The 16,904-nt window shown below is 47.1% G+C and overlaps 1 protein-coding gene across 1 annotated transcript in view; it reads right to left on the bottom strand.

The window, feature by feature from the left end:
- The window catches only part of PKP4 (plakophilin 4), a 73,746-nt gene extending 58,351 nt beyond the window's left edge, over positions 1-15,395 (bottom strand). Inside the window, exon 1 of the mRNA XM_068407529.1 lies at positions 15,333-15,395. The gene's annotated coding sequence lies outside the window, so the exon portion shown is untranslated. The remainder of the gene's footprint in view (positions 1-15,332) is intronic.
- Positions 15,396-16,904: the final 1,509 nt, after the last annotated feature.

Genomic DNA, 16,904 nt, shown 5'->3' with positions numbered 1-16,904 from the left:
AGATGCCCACAGTATAAAACGTAGACAATTCAGTATACAGCAACAAGAAAATCCAGAGGGATAGAAAACTATATACTGAAGGAATGAAGATTTAAGTGTGGAAATGGTCAAGAATGGAAACAAATACTGAATGACGGCAAACAGTTGAGGTTTTTTACTGATTCTCAGTTAAGACAAGAAGAAACTCTCAGACCAGCATTCACAGGCTTCCTGTTGTGGGGAAGTACCGCATCTTCACGCAGCACTCTACGACGATGCTAAGATGGGATTTTCTTCTCTCAGTGAGAAACATTTCTTCCTGTAAAATCTCCGACAGGCGTACAATTTTGACATGAGATGGCAATATTTTGCATCAACGTTTACCAGTTGGAGATGCAATTTAGATAGCTTTCCTGCCTCAGCTCCCGAGAGATTGAAAATGACTCAAATGCGTTTTAAAAGCTCAAATCCAGAGTTTCAACGGGATCTCAAATACCGATCACAACAACATGATTCTTATTTCTACCTTTTAATTCCCTGCCTCACACACTAGTCTAATTCTAATTTCCGAGCAGGGAAAATTGAGCACACCAAAAGCAGTAACAGGCTCTGTCACAGGCACGAGGACTTCAAGTGTTAAGAAATAACATGGACTTGTCAAGAGCAGATCATATCAAATCTCCCCGATTTTGTTCTATGACAAGAGCACTAGAAGAAACAAATCTTGAACGTAAGGCTTTTGACCCTGCCACGTGGCCTGCTGACGAGCAGCCCAGACAGCACAGGCGAAAATACCGCGGGGGAAAGGGGTAACCAGGGGAACTCGTCAGACAGTTGTGATCAAAGCAGGAGTTAACAGCTCGCTTGCATCAGGAGAAGGCTTGACATGGGGCTCTGTCGGAGGTACCACCCGGGATAACGACAGCGGCACCAGGGGAGGGGATGCGCTATCACTGCGCGGTAGGGCCAGCATTCAGAGACCGTGAGCTACAGGAGAATCTACCTCAGAACAAATGCCAAGCTCAAAAGCAGCTGATCCACCCAAAGTGAACAGTGAAGCTTGCCTACCCATCCCAGTGACTGCCACTGATTCCCTGTTGCCTCCACGTGCATCATCCTGCCTTGCCCATATTCACGTTCACCCCGGCTACAAAGATGATCCGAGTCCTGCGCTGCAGCAGGAACAAACACACCACAGAAGACAACCAGCAAGACAACAGCATGAAGTGGGGACGCCTGTAATCAAAGCACACTTTCCTCTGACAAAGAAAAAGGAGGGGACAAAGGAAAAAAAAAAAAGAGACCTCATTTACCACTCCTGCTTATTTTGTATTTCCCACTGCACTGAAATGCACAATCTTGCCAGTGCACTTAGCTAAAGAAGGCTACCCAGTTCTGGGCACCCAATTTCAAGTTAGATCAATTGAAAAGTCAGAAGAGAGCGACCAAAGCTATGCAAATTTTATGTAGGAGTTGCCTGTGTTTGGATACAAAACAAAGACTATGGGGAAAAGGGGTAGCAGCTGAAATATTGCAGTCACTGCAGGAAAGACAAAACAATAATCAAGGATAATATCTAAAAGCTACTGCTGTCTTGTTGCCAGGTATCGATAACATTAATTATTTAAGTGTTACTCTCTCTTCTAAATGGGATACAGGGTGCTCTTTCCCCCCTTCCTCATTCAAACAAACTTTATTTTTTAGATCTTTTCATAACTACAGATAATAGAAAAAATTAAATGCTCACAGTAATAATTTAGAAATGGCTGACAATTAATACTGATACATTTAAATAAGCAACTCTGCCACCAGAAAAGTTACAAACTTCATCAGCTATTTTCACTGTGCTTTAACACAAAGCTCAAAATAATGGGTTTAAAACACAGCTATCAAAAGCAAATCCTCTCAATACCATGAAGTAGTTGAAAAATTACACAATTTTAAGTCTTAAAAAAACACAATCATTAATTACTGGTTTAGGGGATTTCCACTTTCAAGACAGAGAAAGCCTGCTCCTGCTTGCACCGCGCGAGTCCAGGAAAACGTCGAGATAATAACTCAGGAAATACACTCAGGGCTGACAACAGCGGAAAAGAATGCGCTTCAGAACCTGCAAGATCACTATTTCATATAGTGCCTAAAGAGTAATTGGAGTTAGAGGCGTGTCTTTCCATTTTTAGAACGTCTTACTTAAGCTTCGTAAAAATACATACAATTTCAGATGGCTGATGTGGAACTGAACCTTCTGGGCGCTGGAAGGTGAGGAAGAGGCAGCAGCTGAGCACCCAGCAGCAAAGCCCCCCGAGCCGAACGACGCCCCAACACCCTCCAGCAGAATAAAGTACTAAAACCAGTCCTCTGAGAGGGAGGAATCAACGAGGAACACCCGTATTACTATACCACAGGAACTGGAAATATCTGTTACACATATAATTCCTGCTACCTAAAAATGAAACCCTTCAGCAAGGTGCTTTAAGTCAGTTGCTCGTTATCTTGTCAGTACCACAGGCAGCAGGATAAATTACAGGTGTCAACAGGCTACGGATCTGCCTAATTGCATTTTTTGCCTATTTGTGACAGAGACTACTTCAAATCCAAAAATTTTAAAATGGAGCTTTTCAGCAAAGGCACAGAGAGGTCCTGCATAAGGGTTTAACCTCTTTCTGCTGCTTCTTTTGAAGCTCCCCTCGTACACTGTTAGTTCAGTTCTCATATGACCAGTCAGGTAAAGCTGCAAACGCCAGAGCAGATGTCAACATGCTCAGCAAAGGAGGGGCAAAAATACGCTCAAAAATCTGCCTTACACTTCTCTTGTTTAAGGGAAGTGTATAACACTCCATTTCTTTTGTCAAACAAAAGCACAATAGAAAATTAATTCTAAATGTCTGCACATAATATTTCTTCAAACAACATTTTTAGAGAAGTTTATTCCTTACAACGGCAAATACAGTTTGTAACTTGCTTCCCTACAGTAATGCTGCTGGTTGACTCCAAACAACTCTCAACACACCTTCTGATGAATGTTCTTATAATCTTTTTTTATATGTTTTAAAAATAGACTCCAGCGAGGCCATTAATGCAGACTCCAGATCAACATGTCCAAATACGGCGAGGTAAACCCACACACACTCTCACATGCAACCTTGTCCTGTTCTGATCCGGTTTTAACACTGATGCTGTTGCTGCCTGTCAACATCCTCTTGTTGGGCCACAGGAAGGATATGCCCAACAGTTTTGTCAGATACACGGATTAAGCCAGAAGTCCCTTAACTTGTCATTTACAGTCACCTTAAAAGGCAGCATTTACTTGCAACCCAACTGATAGAGTAACGTGCCTGGAGAGCTCCTGCCCTTGGGCCAGCGAGGCGGCACTTGGGACCAAGCAGAGCTGGCACTGACCCGGCTGGCCACCCCTGCGCAGAGCAGCGAAACGCAGACACGGGACATCACGCAGGCTGATAACCCTGCCTGCTTTGAAATCCTCCCAAAACCGAGGTCCTCACCATCGCTACTCCTGTCCTCCACAGGAATCAGAAATACAAAGCATTGAAACGAAGGGAAACACAGGGGAACTGGCACGGGACAAAGCTCTGACACGGGTTGGTTGTTCTGTACTTGTCACCAACTAACACCTCACGGGCAGAGTCCTCAGGCCTCGTTGTCCCCAGATAAGTCTTCATGAAATCACTGGAATGGCAACATGAACTTCAGGTTCCACACTGAGTTCTGAAGAACCGATGATCTAACCTCACTGATGCCAAGACTTGCATCCACGCCAAGTATCGCATGCTCAAAGCCACTAACTTTCAACGAATAAAAGTCTTCCTTAATAAACTATTGATTCAGTGTCTTCACAACAGACTGTTTTGTGGATTTCCAATTTATTAGTTATAAACTTAATCCATTGGTGAATCGTAAAACCCACTGACCAAAGCAAAATTCAAGAGACAGGAAGAGTCATGTCACCAGCTTTCAGCTTCAGAAAGAAGTCATCTCTCTGGGGACTGTTCATTTCTGTAACTGGTGCTCCTTCCTTTGAAAAAGGACAGTTTCCAGCTCAACCACTAACGCTTTTTAGCGAATGCCCAACAGCAGAGAAGAGATATTGCCAGTAATGGCCAGCCAAGCTTTGGGGTGGAAGCTCTATTAGAAACAAATACCACTGGAAAGTTGGTCCCATAAGACCTAGCTTTTCTAGACATTGTTTGATGCACAAATAATCATCATAATGGTGGGGCACAGGTATTCATTTCACAGATATGGTGATGAAAGAGCAATTAAGTCAACAAAAATATTACTTACTCAACAAACTTGAGCCTAACAGACAGAAGAAAACCAGTTGCCGAAATAGCCATGGACCACATTGTTAGGGAGTGATTTAAATTTTAAATGGAACCGTAATTTAAGTACGCAGACCTGTAACTGAAGTCATCGATTTGAGAAGAATAAATCTTATGAACTAGAAAACAATGTGGTGAAATCAACCAGCTGAGCTCAGCAGAGCTGTCTGATGCCAGTGCTACCAAACAAATCTCTATCTATCCAAAGCGGTGGAAGGCATGACACGCAGAAGCACGCAACGTACATCTAAGCCAACAAAGAATTACTTGTCTGGGAAGCGCACCTACTGTAAGAGAGGTACAAGTGAAAAAGTAGAGCACCCTAAGGGGACAGGAGAAATCTACACGTCCATGAATTCTGAGAACTGTTGTTTTCCAAGTCAAATAATAATGGAATTATGTGAAAGTTACAGACAATCAAGCCAAACAAGACTTGCTAAAGCAGCAAAGAAATTCCAAGAGTAACAAAACCATCTGTCTGTAGAGAAAACACGGTCAGGTAATACTCTACCAGGTACCTAAGACAGAATAAGCTACACGTGGTCTCTATTTTCAAGTGATCATGACCATGTATTCAGCCTGTTTGTGGGAAGGAAGATAAAAAAGTAGTGTTAATGAGAAGCTCCACGGGGAAAAAAGTTTCTCCACTAGGAATTCCCTTGTGATCGATCATGTTTAACATTGTCAAACAACTGCCTTCACACATCCTCCAGATTTGTGGGGCCTTTGGTAGGCCAGAAGGGCTTGGGGCATTAAGCACGCATGTTATTATGGAAGCCCTCGAGGAATTAATCTTGCTGCTGTTCTTTAGCCAAGCCATGGATGGTGACCAATGAAAGTTTCTGTAACAGACAATACCGTCATCACAAAGAAGCGATGGGTGAGAAGAATATCGACTCACTAGCTGTGCCTCTGAGATGGCCACAGTAGTGGCACATGACATTGCAGAACACATCAAAAATACCCTTCCAGCTGAGGTTCTGAAGTGCTGCTTCTGTTATAACGAAATACAAGTTAACCCAGTGCCTGGCACAGGTCTTGTTTCTCACATTTGCAGCTGGTTGTGCTGGTCTGACTGAATTCAAAGGCTGTCATGATGATAAAGGGACCAAACCCTCTTTCTGGACAGGCAGAAACCTTACAGAACAGAGACTGAGGAGATATTGTTTTATATGAATACTTGGGGGTAAAAATGAGGATAAGGAGACATTTGAGAGAAAACCAAATAGGTCTTGAAATTTGTCTATATAACTATAAATTAGGAAATGGATTCCTATCATATTGGTACACTCAATTTATTCTTGCTTATGGCAAAAGGGCATGTTGCTATATAAAACAAAATCATACCTACCATAAGAAAAGTCAAACTACTTCCATCACACAGTTACGACAGCAGAAAGTAGCCAGCTCCTCTGCCATGTGTTTACAGTCAGCACTGTTTTGATTCGTATCCTGCTGGCTCCTTTGCAACTGGGAAATGTGAAGGGCAAATCAAGGTGATTCGCTTGCTTTCCTTCTGTGGTAGGGCCATTTCAATTAGGGCTCTTGAATAAAATATACACAAATATCTTCATACAGTAGCTGAAGTTATGAATAATCAAAGCTATGACTACATTTAGCATCCACCCATAGCACTCTAACAACCCCGAGTACATCTGGGCATCCACGGGATTTTTAGAATCACGTGTTCAGGTTCCACCATGCTGAAAGGTACAAATTCGCATTTGGAAACAATTAGTGCAAGCCACTGCACCTCCGCCTGCTAGCTGTATGGGAAGACTTTACATTTTGGTTTAAGTTCACCTGGGATTAAACGGGGATCTGATCCTGTCTGTTCAGTTTAGAGCTAGTCAAGGTGGTCAAGGCCATGGCTGCTCTAACCAATCCACAATCCACAGGAGAAAATCTACACAGTCGTAGTTGCGTCATGATAAATGACAACTTACTTGGGGGAGATGCTGAATGTCCCCCACCCAAGTAAATCTGCACACATAAATCACCATTTTATTTGAAGACAACATAAAAACCTACTCTAAAATCCTATACTGCAGGAAGTTTGACAGCCACACATTCTTTCATCTGGATGAAGAAATGATCTTGCCGTTGGTCAGGCGAGAGGCACAGTCACTGCATCTCCTAAGACAAGCTTTGAAATAAAAAAGGCAAAATGGAACTAAAGTCAGACACTAGCACCACGTCACTCAATGTTACTAGGTCCGCTTCCAACATACTGGACAAGATTATGTTGAACACTAGCTCTGCCTTCAAGGAGAAGCTGGGCAGAAAGCTAATGTGCACCTGAAACTGAGAAGGTGCAGTTTGTGTTTGTACAGCTACGAGGTCATGAGTTTTACAAATTCAACACATTACATCATGAGGCAACATCACACCCAAATGTTTCACATTCGTATTAAGAAGATACCCTGGTAAGTCTAAACTTGGGACCATACAAGGCTGTCCATCACTAAGCTCCTTCGAAAGGCAAACTAAGCCACTAATACTACTGTAAAAATAGCTAAATTATGGGAATGTAATGGTAAAGCAGATAAAAAGTCCCAGCCTGCAGTATCTTTTAAATAGCTGTGTAAAATGAAGGAGAAATATTCTGAAGGAACACAGTGTATTCGCTGTTTCCCAGTTTTTTTTCCCCCCTGCACTCTGTAAAGAATCTTCTTTTAAAACCTTTAAATACAAGTGCCAGATTCTTTCAACAAAAGATGCTGAAGAGCAGTAGTTATTCATCTGTTGTCTGGAACCAGAACTTGATTCTGAAATAGAGGCCAAGCAAGCTTAAGAGTTTTGAATTTCAATAGACTATACTCTTTCACAAGGATTGTCACCTGACGCCTTAGCTTAAGGAATTATAAAACACATGGACAAGTGTAAATACAAAAGAGAGGAGTACGATGGGAGGGTTGATAAAATAAAAGTTGTAAAAATTAAGAAAGTGAGGAAGATCGCTTAGTTACTACACAACTACATCTTTGCTCTCCTCCTGTCTGAGGCTGTTAGCAATTACCAGAGCAGAGGCTTTGTACTTGGTTGTTAATTAGTCAATGAACGTCAGCAGAATGACACTGCAGAGGTTTCACACTTGGTATTTATTTATACTGGGGGGAAAAGGACACAGCACACTTGAATTTCTAGAATTAGAAGGCATCTTTGCACACAAGATAAAAATCCCTAGCCTGGCTGTAACTCTGTGCAACCCGCAAACCATTTCAGTCAGCTACAGGGTGTAAGTCAGGAGCCCAAAGCTTGCTTCGGGTCATAGAGAACCAATCACGAGCTCCAAGAGAATCAGGACATACTGCAGAAGTTACCTGCTCAGGGTTAGCAGTTCTTGACTTCGTAAGAAAAAAGTTCTACACAAGTACAAGGTGGTGTTGGCCTGCGTGACCGTAAGGTGAGGCGTTTCTGAGCTGCTGCTCCGGTGACAACGCGACGGGAGGACGCGCTGCCAGAAGTTTCCATGCAGCAACACTCTTCTAAAGCGGGATCACCCTCCGCTTCCATTCACCAGAAGAGAACGTTTCTGCCCCAAAATGCAGAAAGTGTCTGCACAGCAAGGTACTTTGTTTGCACAACAAGTTTTCCTTTGTTTCCCTTCATCTCAAAGCATCGCAGGCATCACAACAGAACAAAAATATTTTACTATGGTAATATTCCAGATAACTTTTGTTATAGAATGTTAAAAACAATGCTCTATGTCTAGCATTGCAAACCAGAACTTCCTTAAAAAATCTCAAGTCTTTGACCCACAGTAAGTTTTTGTGTCAGCCTTTCTATTCTGCAAAGAATTCTAAACAATGATTTTTAAAAGTATCTTCTGGAAAAGAATGTATTTAATTACACTGAAATCTCACAAATTTCAGTGTATTCTGTTGCTGTGATTTATGCTAAGAAATAACGGCAAAACTAAGAAAACATAGTCCTTTTCTTTCTTATTGGATAGTCCCAACAGCACAGAGAAAACAGCCGCATCTCACGGATCCATGAGCCAATCTGAAATGTTTGGGTTTTTCCATTCCCTGTTTCTGGGAGCACGTCTATATTTCAAACAAGTGACGTATTGTATCCATCATCTCCCATGCCAATATTTTCTGTTTCAGCTAAAATATGGCACTGGTTATTTTCATTACATTAGCGGTGAGGACAGAGCTTGATACGAAGGATACAGAGCAGCAACAGATGGCAAGTTCTGCTGGTGTTCTTCGATTGAGGCTGCTTCAAATAACAGAGACCGACAAGTCAGCATTACTCCTGGATCACAAGCATCCTGGATGAAGGTATGTACTACAAAGTCATGTTCTTGATCTCTTCTCCTCCACTTGTTTCATCTATCTGTTTAAATTTTGCCTTTTTGTCTGCAAGTTCTGTGGAGCCTGGATTTCCCTCTGCTTCATAAAAGGGCACATCAATTTGGACTTCGGGCACGATGACAGCTCAAATAAAACCTCCTTTCATGACGTGCTATCATTTTGATACTGCTGCCTTATTTCTTAATAACAAAATCTGGCAAATTTAGTTTTTAAACCAAAACAAGACAAAAATATTAACTCTTTTTAAGATCTATCTCCCCGTTTCTCTTTAGATACCATGCAAGACTTGAGTAGGAATCTGCAAAAGGCAATCAGTGAACAGTGTCACACAAACACATCTGTACACAGAATTTCTTCAGTTAACTCTCCAGCACTTCACTTGTCCAGAGGACCTTGAAATCAGTTGCATTCATACATCATCTTGGTTTCATTTTTGTGAAAGACATGAAACTTCATTTCTAAGCATGTCACACTGACACGGGAGTCCAGGAGTTATCATCTGTCTGAAATAGTTTCAGAAACGAGTGACTTTTTTTTTTTAAAACTGGAATTACTACAAAACCTGCCACTACAAAGAATTAACTAAGTGGAGATATTGTATTGAATTTCAGCGTATTAGGTAACGTGTATCAGTCCCAGCACTGTATGCACAAATCGATTCAGGAAGAAATACCTGGGAATCTGTATCCTGGGTATCAGCAAGCGCAAGTTTCCAAAGGACACGTCAGGGAAAGCGGGGAGCCTGCCCCTGCCCTGGCTGCCCACACACTCCATCCCGACCCACGAGCCACCACACTCCACAGGAACGGGAGCGATCACGAGTTTACTAGTCTTCATTGGTCGGATTTACCTTCACGATAACAATCGCACGAACACTCAGGTCAGGTGTTACACAATAACAGAAAATTCTGCCAACACAAGACGATGAAGAACACGTGTTTGGAAGGAAAAAGGTTTCCTCCAGGCACGGTGAGGACGCGCTGCCTGCCGCCGCCTCGCTGGGCAGGAGGAGGACAGAGATCCACAGCGAACCGGGGCGTCTCCTGCTCACACCGGATTTCTAGCAGAGATGGCGTAAGTAAAATAATTTAAAGCAAATTAAGATATAGATTAGATGCTTTCCATTTGAACACGTGTAATGCAAATGCTTTTGAGTACATTTACAAAGAAACGTTAAAAGTACAGCACAGGTGATAGCCTGAGGCTTTCCACACCACTTGTGTGCCACAATGAGGTTTTGTTTAGAAGGTGAAGAGAGGAGAAGTTTTTTGCACCCACGCAAACAGAAATCCAGAATTTTTCTAACGCTTCTTCCCTGTTTCCTTACAGCTGAACCTCATTTGAGAAGCAGCGATGTCTGGCACCGCACAGCCCAGCTCCTCCCTTCCCTCACTCGCTCCCCAGAGCTCTGCTACTTCGTACCCTGCCTGGCGCTACAAAAACTGCTCCTACCTTCTCGCCTTCAGCCCTTCGTCACCTTCCAGGGCGCTCTCCCTCTGGAGATGGCTCCAGCTAAGCTGAGGACATTTACTGCAGCCACTCCTGCTGCGCTGTCCCGCTGCCAGCTCGCCCAGGTACCCTCCAGACCATGAATCCCACCGGGGCTGTCGCACTTAACGCACCGAGATGCACCTCGCTCGCGTGGGAACGGGTCCCGGCGCCCTGAACTCCTCTTTAAGAATTCAATGAACAATAAAGGCTAGCTAATTACACAACCTACACACTACCTAGGAACCATCTGCTTTGCAGATCCACTAGCTAAAGGGTAATTTTATTCACTGCCCACAATTACCGCCCCACGGTTGCACAAACAGTAAATACATTTAAAATCTCCCCATTGAGCTGGGGTGCTGAAAGCAAGTTTCAGCTTGTACACCTTCAAGGGAGTCACAATAGATACCTTTTTTTTTTCTTTAATAGTGAATTAATCACAGTACCAATCAGAATAGTAGATTAGCTATAAGGCTGATATAAGGTTCACAAAAACCCACTACATTTCAGTTAGAATGCTTAGATCACGAGTCTTCTATAAGCAAAAGGCCCCACTACATGGGGGGGGGTGGGGGAAGAAGTCTTAGTTTTAATTATTCCTTGAAGAAAATCAACCAGAGTCAAATAAAGTAATAGCTCAGAGTTTTATTTTCTCCATTAAACAGGAAGCTGACTGGTCTTCAATTTCTAGTGCTAGGTAAGACCTTTGTAAAATGCTATGCAAATTAAAGAAAAAGGTGGGGGAGATCTATAAGAGATGGCCATGGGGACATTTTGGAGAAAAATAGTAGTTTCTTTTTCTTTTGTAACCACTGCATCTTAAAATTGCAGTAACAGAAGGAAAACATCTATATTAAAAGTATGCCTAACTTTTAAGTTTCTGTTAAAAAGGCATCTTGTTTAAAAATACCAAAAAGTGATGTTGTCTTCATTTGCCTGTAAGAGAGGGATGCACTGAACAGGACTGGGAAGTTAGAGAGCCACAGAAATTCTCCACGGATCACTTTACCCCAAGCTGCTGCATCCGCCCTTCGCTGTGGGCTCCAGGGGAGGGAAGGCAGGGCAGGGCAGGCAGCAACCTGGCCGAGCTGGCTCACGGAGCTGGGCTCCTCCAGCCGCACCGCTCTCCAGGGAGTGTGGGGCTGAGTCACGAAACCCGTCCTGAAAGGAGGACAAGCCTGTGCAGAGTCACCTCCCGACCCTCTGACACATGCCCGCTCCCCGCCGAGCGCGGCCGGACTGGAAAGGCACGTCCTCCTGCCTTCGGTGGCTCCGAGAGCAATTAAACCTCTGCCAGACACCAAAGAGCTTTCTCCTTAAGCCTTTGCTTTTAATGATAGTGTTGGGGATTTTGTTATTAAAAAATAAATAAATTGATATACCGTGAGACCGAAGGAGTCCTTCCTCATTGCTGAAACGTACGCGTCTCTGCCGTGGAAGAAACGTGAGCGAGGTACTAAGGGCAGAGAGGGAAAGAGGCAGCGAGTGGGGAAGGAGCAAAGGTCTGAACGCTGGTGCCAGCTGCAGAGATTTCAACTGACAAGAGGCTGCGATTTTCTTCCCTGCAAGCAAAAGCTTTGGGGAGGTCACCAGAGGCAGTTTTTGGCTGTCCTCATCCACCTCCTTCCTCCCTCCCCTGCAAACCGCCCCCAAGCAGAATAAACGAGTATTCCGTTTGGATAAAATGGACATGAAGAGTTATCCAATGAACCAGGACATGTCGCAGGCCTTAGGAAAAGCATCTGAGAATCAGAAAACTCCCAAGCCCGCCCCGAGAGCCGCTCAGCGCTGGCAGTCCCTCCAGCTCCCTTCGCAAGGGCGTCAGGCGCGGTTCTGCTGCGTGGGGAAGGGCTGTGCCCGTGGGCTCTGGTTCTCTGCTCGGCTGCTGTTATGTATTTACTCTCCATCTTCACTAGTAGTTGAACTGCCTTATCGTCAGCAATATCTGCAATCAAGACAGGAACAGCAGCAAGCAATATTTACAGGCCATGCCCCAAAACTCCAGTTTCAGGCCTGGCTTTCTACTCACTTACACATAAAGCTATGCGAGCTCAATTTCCTCCCTCCCCAACTAGTAAAGTTTAAACCAGTTCAAATTACTTTTGGAGTGACAGTACATGCCATATTCATAACAATTTGCTGTCGTACTTTCATTTGAGAAAAAAAAACAAACACAAACCTAACCAAAAATTCTGGGCCACCCCAACACGAGCTACTCGGGACACGTACACACGCCTTTCGTACCAGACGTTTCTGCAGCAGGGAAGGCTGCCCAGAAGGGTCCCAGGTCACGGGCAGGGCCTCCCTGCCACGACAGCCAACTAAAAACTTGTGTATCGTTTATAAAGCCCCTCTGCTCACGGGGACTGCTCTCCAACGAAGATGTAAATAGCTTAAAAGGAGGGCAGCTTCTCACAGAGAGGAACCCAACTCTAGCCCAGACTGCCTGGTTTGATTGACAATAACAACTAAGTGCTGGTAATAAACCCCATTATTCTTGATTACATTTATAACAACTTTGTTAAGCTCCCCGAGACCCCTAAACTAGTCAGTGCTTTCTTGCAACAAATAAATAACCAGATAAATGCTTGCAGAACTTGCTCATTTTCAGCACCGCAATTAAGAAAAAAAACCCAACAAAATTAAGACCGTACTCAGAGACTACCATCTTTTGGAACTGCTTTAGCTTTTCATCTGTCATAAATGTATTTAAATAATCTACATAAAGTGAAGCAGAAGTACATAAAGTTCTTATTTATGTTTCCTGTTTTGTTAATATGCAGAGTGGTTCTTCCACTGAGGCTTCTCTCCCAATGCATGCAGATTTCCTAAACACCTGACACAGCTTACTAATTAACATTACTATTATTTTTACATAGCACATGCTATCAATTCAATACAAAAAAATACCCCCAAATGCATTAGAGATGCTATTTTGCTAGTACTTCAAGCTCCTACTAAAAAGTAACGTATCATATCACTTTCCTTGCTTACATTTTGTGACTGAATTCATCTGTTCATCATAAAAGGACCCTGCATTACTACTAAAAAAAGCAAACATCAAAAGGTGTGTTAATTGTCGACATTTTAAGAAAACTTAGAACAAATTCTCCCCTCTTATAGAAGACTACTCTCTCACAAAACTTGCTCCAACTGTTTTATAGCAGAATTTCTATTATTATTACTGCTATTTATCCTTAACATCTAACAAGAGAAAAGGAAAAAAGACAGAATTTTTACTGGAAAAGGACCATCAGCTGTTCTACCTTAATTAAAAACATTAATAGCAACTTATTTCAGTAGCAAGATAGCACTTTACATGCAATTTAAACAAAAGGGGAAAGTTATTGCAATGTGTCTTTATACAGACAGGTTACATTCATCTGCATGTAATATTTTAATATTTAATGGAGATACTACAGCATGTCAGGGCCAACAATAAGCTTTTGCCCCCCAAACACACTCCTCCCATTTTAAATGTGATGGACAAGACCAAATTAGTGAACCTCCATAAACTAAACAAGTACATTTAGCAGGTTCCCATATTTTTATCTCAGTGAACATATTATTTGGCATTTACCTCAAAAATACAGTTATTAGTTGAAGGGAAAAATGTAATCATCCTTGTCTTCTCCTAATGCCTAAACTCCAAGTTACCAAAAAATGAGAACGGTAAAAAAAATGAAAAGCTCGTTAATGAAACATTACTACAGCAAGTCCAACCACGCCTTTTCCTTCAAACAGTCAAATCTTGAAGCAATGACTAATGTAAAATTAACACAGAGCAGAAGGTTATTAAAAAAAAAAAAGTACAAAGGTCTACAGGCCCAACACAAGCACTCTTCAGGGAGATGTTGATGCTTTCTGAAGCGTTAGGTGGGAGGGGAAGGGGACCAGAGAGGGCTCAGTTCCTAAACCACGTTCTTCTGTGGCACTTGGTATTTCTACCTTCCACACAAATTACAATCACACAAATATAATTTTTTTGCCGAACCAGCCCGGGCTCAGTGTCAGTATTAATTTTATTCTTCTGAGGCCTCATTTCCCAGCCGTCCCAGCCTCAGACACGGTACTGGCACTCACTAATTTGTACCTACAGACGCGCTTACACTTCTCGTTGGACCGCTGTGGAGCGCCTCAGGTCCGGGCGAGCCGGCCTCGCTTCACCCCGCAGCCACCACCGCGCTCACCCAGACCTGCTCAAAGGCTGCGGGTGCTGCTCCTCCCTGCGTGCTTCCACCCTCCTGATCAGCGGCGGGGGAACGCAGCTGTAAGCGGTGACCAGCCCCGACAGCCGAGCTCGCACTGGGCCGGAGCGGCCCCTCTGCCAGCCCCCGGCGACCGAGGGCACGCACCGCCGCGCTCACGGTCACACAGAGGGTACCGGGAGCCCGCACATCTAAACCCCGTGCACGGAGCGCAGCCGGGGGCACGGGGCAGCCCGCCGCGGAGACACCGCGGTGCGGGACAGCACGCCGCCCGGGACGGGGAAGAGCGTCCCGCCGGCCCCGCAGCCGGCCCGGGAGCCCGCCCGGGCGGGAGCAGAGGCCCGGCCCGCCCCGCCACTCCCCGAAGTTTCCGCCGTGCCCCCGCGCTGCCCCGCGCCCCCCGGCTGCGCGGCGCTGCGGCCGCGGTGCGCGCTCCGGCGGGGCGGCCCTGCCTGCTGCGGCTCGGCCCAGCGCGGCTCCCGCCCGCAGCGCCGCGCACCGCCCCGCGCACACGGCGCCCCCCCGGGCTGCGCATCCGCCGCGGGCTCGCCCCGCGGCCGCGGAAAGCCGGCGCGCCCGGGAGGGAGGCGGCCGCGCCGGGCTGAAGGCGGCGGGCCCGGGCTCCGCGCCCCCGACCCGCGGCTGCCGCGGGGCCCACCGCGACCCCCGCTGCGGGCTGCCCGGCCCGGCCCGCGCGCACCTGCCCGCGCGGCGCCCGCCCGCCCCCGGGCTCCCGCGCTCCGCCGCCCGGGTGCCCGGCGCGGAGCCCGGGGCAGGGGCCGGGCGGCGGCACCTCCGCCCGCAGGGCCCGCGCGGCGCGGCCAGGCACCAGGCGGCAGCGCGGGCGCGGAGAGCGCGCGGCGCAGGCGGGCCGGGCGCGGGTCCGCCCGAGGCGGCGGCTCCGCTGCCCCGGGCCCCCGGCGGGCTCCGCCGCCTCGCCTCCCGCCTCACCCCGGCCGGCCCGCGGCCTCCCCCGGCCCTCACCCACTCACCGCGCGGAGGAGGCGGCGGCGCGGCCGGCCCCGCTCAGCGCGCCGGCGGGCCGCGGCGGGCCCTAGCCCGGGGTCTCCATGGTGGCGGTGGTGGCGCCGGCGCCGCCGAGCCCCGCCGCCCGCTCCGCCCGGCCCCGCTCCGCCCCGCTCGCGACGCCGGCGCAGCGCCCTGCCCTGCGCCCGCGCCCATTGGCCAGGCGCGGCACTGGGCGGCACCCCATTGGCTACTGGCCCTTGTTAAACCCGCCAATGGCGGCGCGACTTGAAGTTGCTAGGGTTACCGATGCTGTGAGGCGGCGGAGGGGAAGCGCCGCCGTCCCTCAGCGCGGCGCGCGGGGGTCGTGGCGGGGGCGGGACGCGGCCGGCAGCCCCGCACCGCGCCCGGGGCAGCCGCCGGCGGGAGCGTCTGCTGGGCGGGCCGTCTGCCCGGCGAGGCCGCTGGGGCGGGAGGCTCCTCCGGCTCCACCGTGTCCACCTCACGGTGAGTGTCCGTGCGCGGCGCGGGAGCGGGCGGGGCGCAGGTGGCTGGAGCAACCGGTTGCAAAATGGCCGCTGCGGGGGTGCCCGGGCGGAGGTGCCCGCGAAGGCCGCTGCCGGTCCCCTCGGCGGGAGCCGCTGGGGGCCCCTCCTGGCAGCCGTGAGGGGCGGCCTTGCCGCAGGAGCGGTGGCGGGAGCCGCCCTCAGCGCGGGCTTGGCGGCGGGTCCCGGCGGGCCGTGAGGGGCCCGGGACGGGAGAGCCGCGGTACTGGCGAGGCACGTTTCCCAGCTGGGCGTGCGGCCCCTAAACCCGCTCAGCCGCTGCCCGGGGGAGTCAAGGCGATGGTGAAAGAAGAGAAAGATGCTTTCTGTAGTGTTCTAAATTGTCACCATTTTGCAGCTTCTAGTACTGGACTAACTGTTTATGGCATAGAGAATTATAGATAGAGAAAAGAAAAGCCAATATATGTGAAGATACTGTAAAACACTTTAAAAATAGGGTTTGGGTGAGAGGACGTGTAGAATCATAGAATGGTTTGGGTTGGAAGGGACCTTAAAGATCATCTAGTTCCAACCCCCTGCCACGTGTGTTAAATGCTTGCTTGTCTTTTTGAGTTATGTGGCCATCCCGAACACAAAACCTCCCAATGTTTCTCGGGTTTTTTTGACTGATACCATTTGCTCTCCTCCCAGTCTACTGCTTTTACAGCTGTGATAGGACACTCGCCGCTTTGTTGACTAATATGACGATGACACTGTAAACGGCTGAAAGAAGCCAAGATCAAACTGCTGCTTGAATCTTCCCAGAAGTGCATGTATTCTCCTTGTACTCTGTTATGCTTTTGCCTTTTATCTTTTCCTGATACGTGTCTAGCACGCTAAGAAGGCTGCAGATATTCTTCTGCAGGCAAACTTGGCTTTGAGGTGTAATTCAGTGAGCAGCTCTTGCTGCTTATTCAACCCCTTCCCCTCTTGCGTTGATGCAGAGTGTGTAGGAATCCTGCTGAAAAATAACCATGAACATGGTACCTGCATTTTTACTGGTGTTTTTTTTTTTTCATTCCAGATTAGTTCTCCAGTTTAGTGTGCAATGGG

Source organism: Nyctibius grandis, chromosome 9 (assembly GCF_013368605.1).
Source record: "Nyctibius grandis isolate bNycGra1 chromosome 9, bNycGra1.pri, whole genome shotgun sequence".
NCBI classification, from domain to species: Eukaryota; Metazoa; Chordata; class Aves; order Nyctibiiformes; family Nyctibiidae; genus Nyctibius; species Nyctibius grandis.
This window is presented reverse-complemented; position numbering and strand designations above follow the sequence as displayed.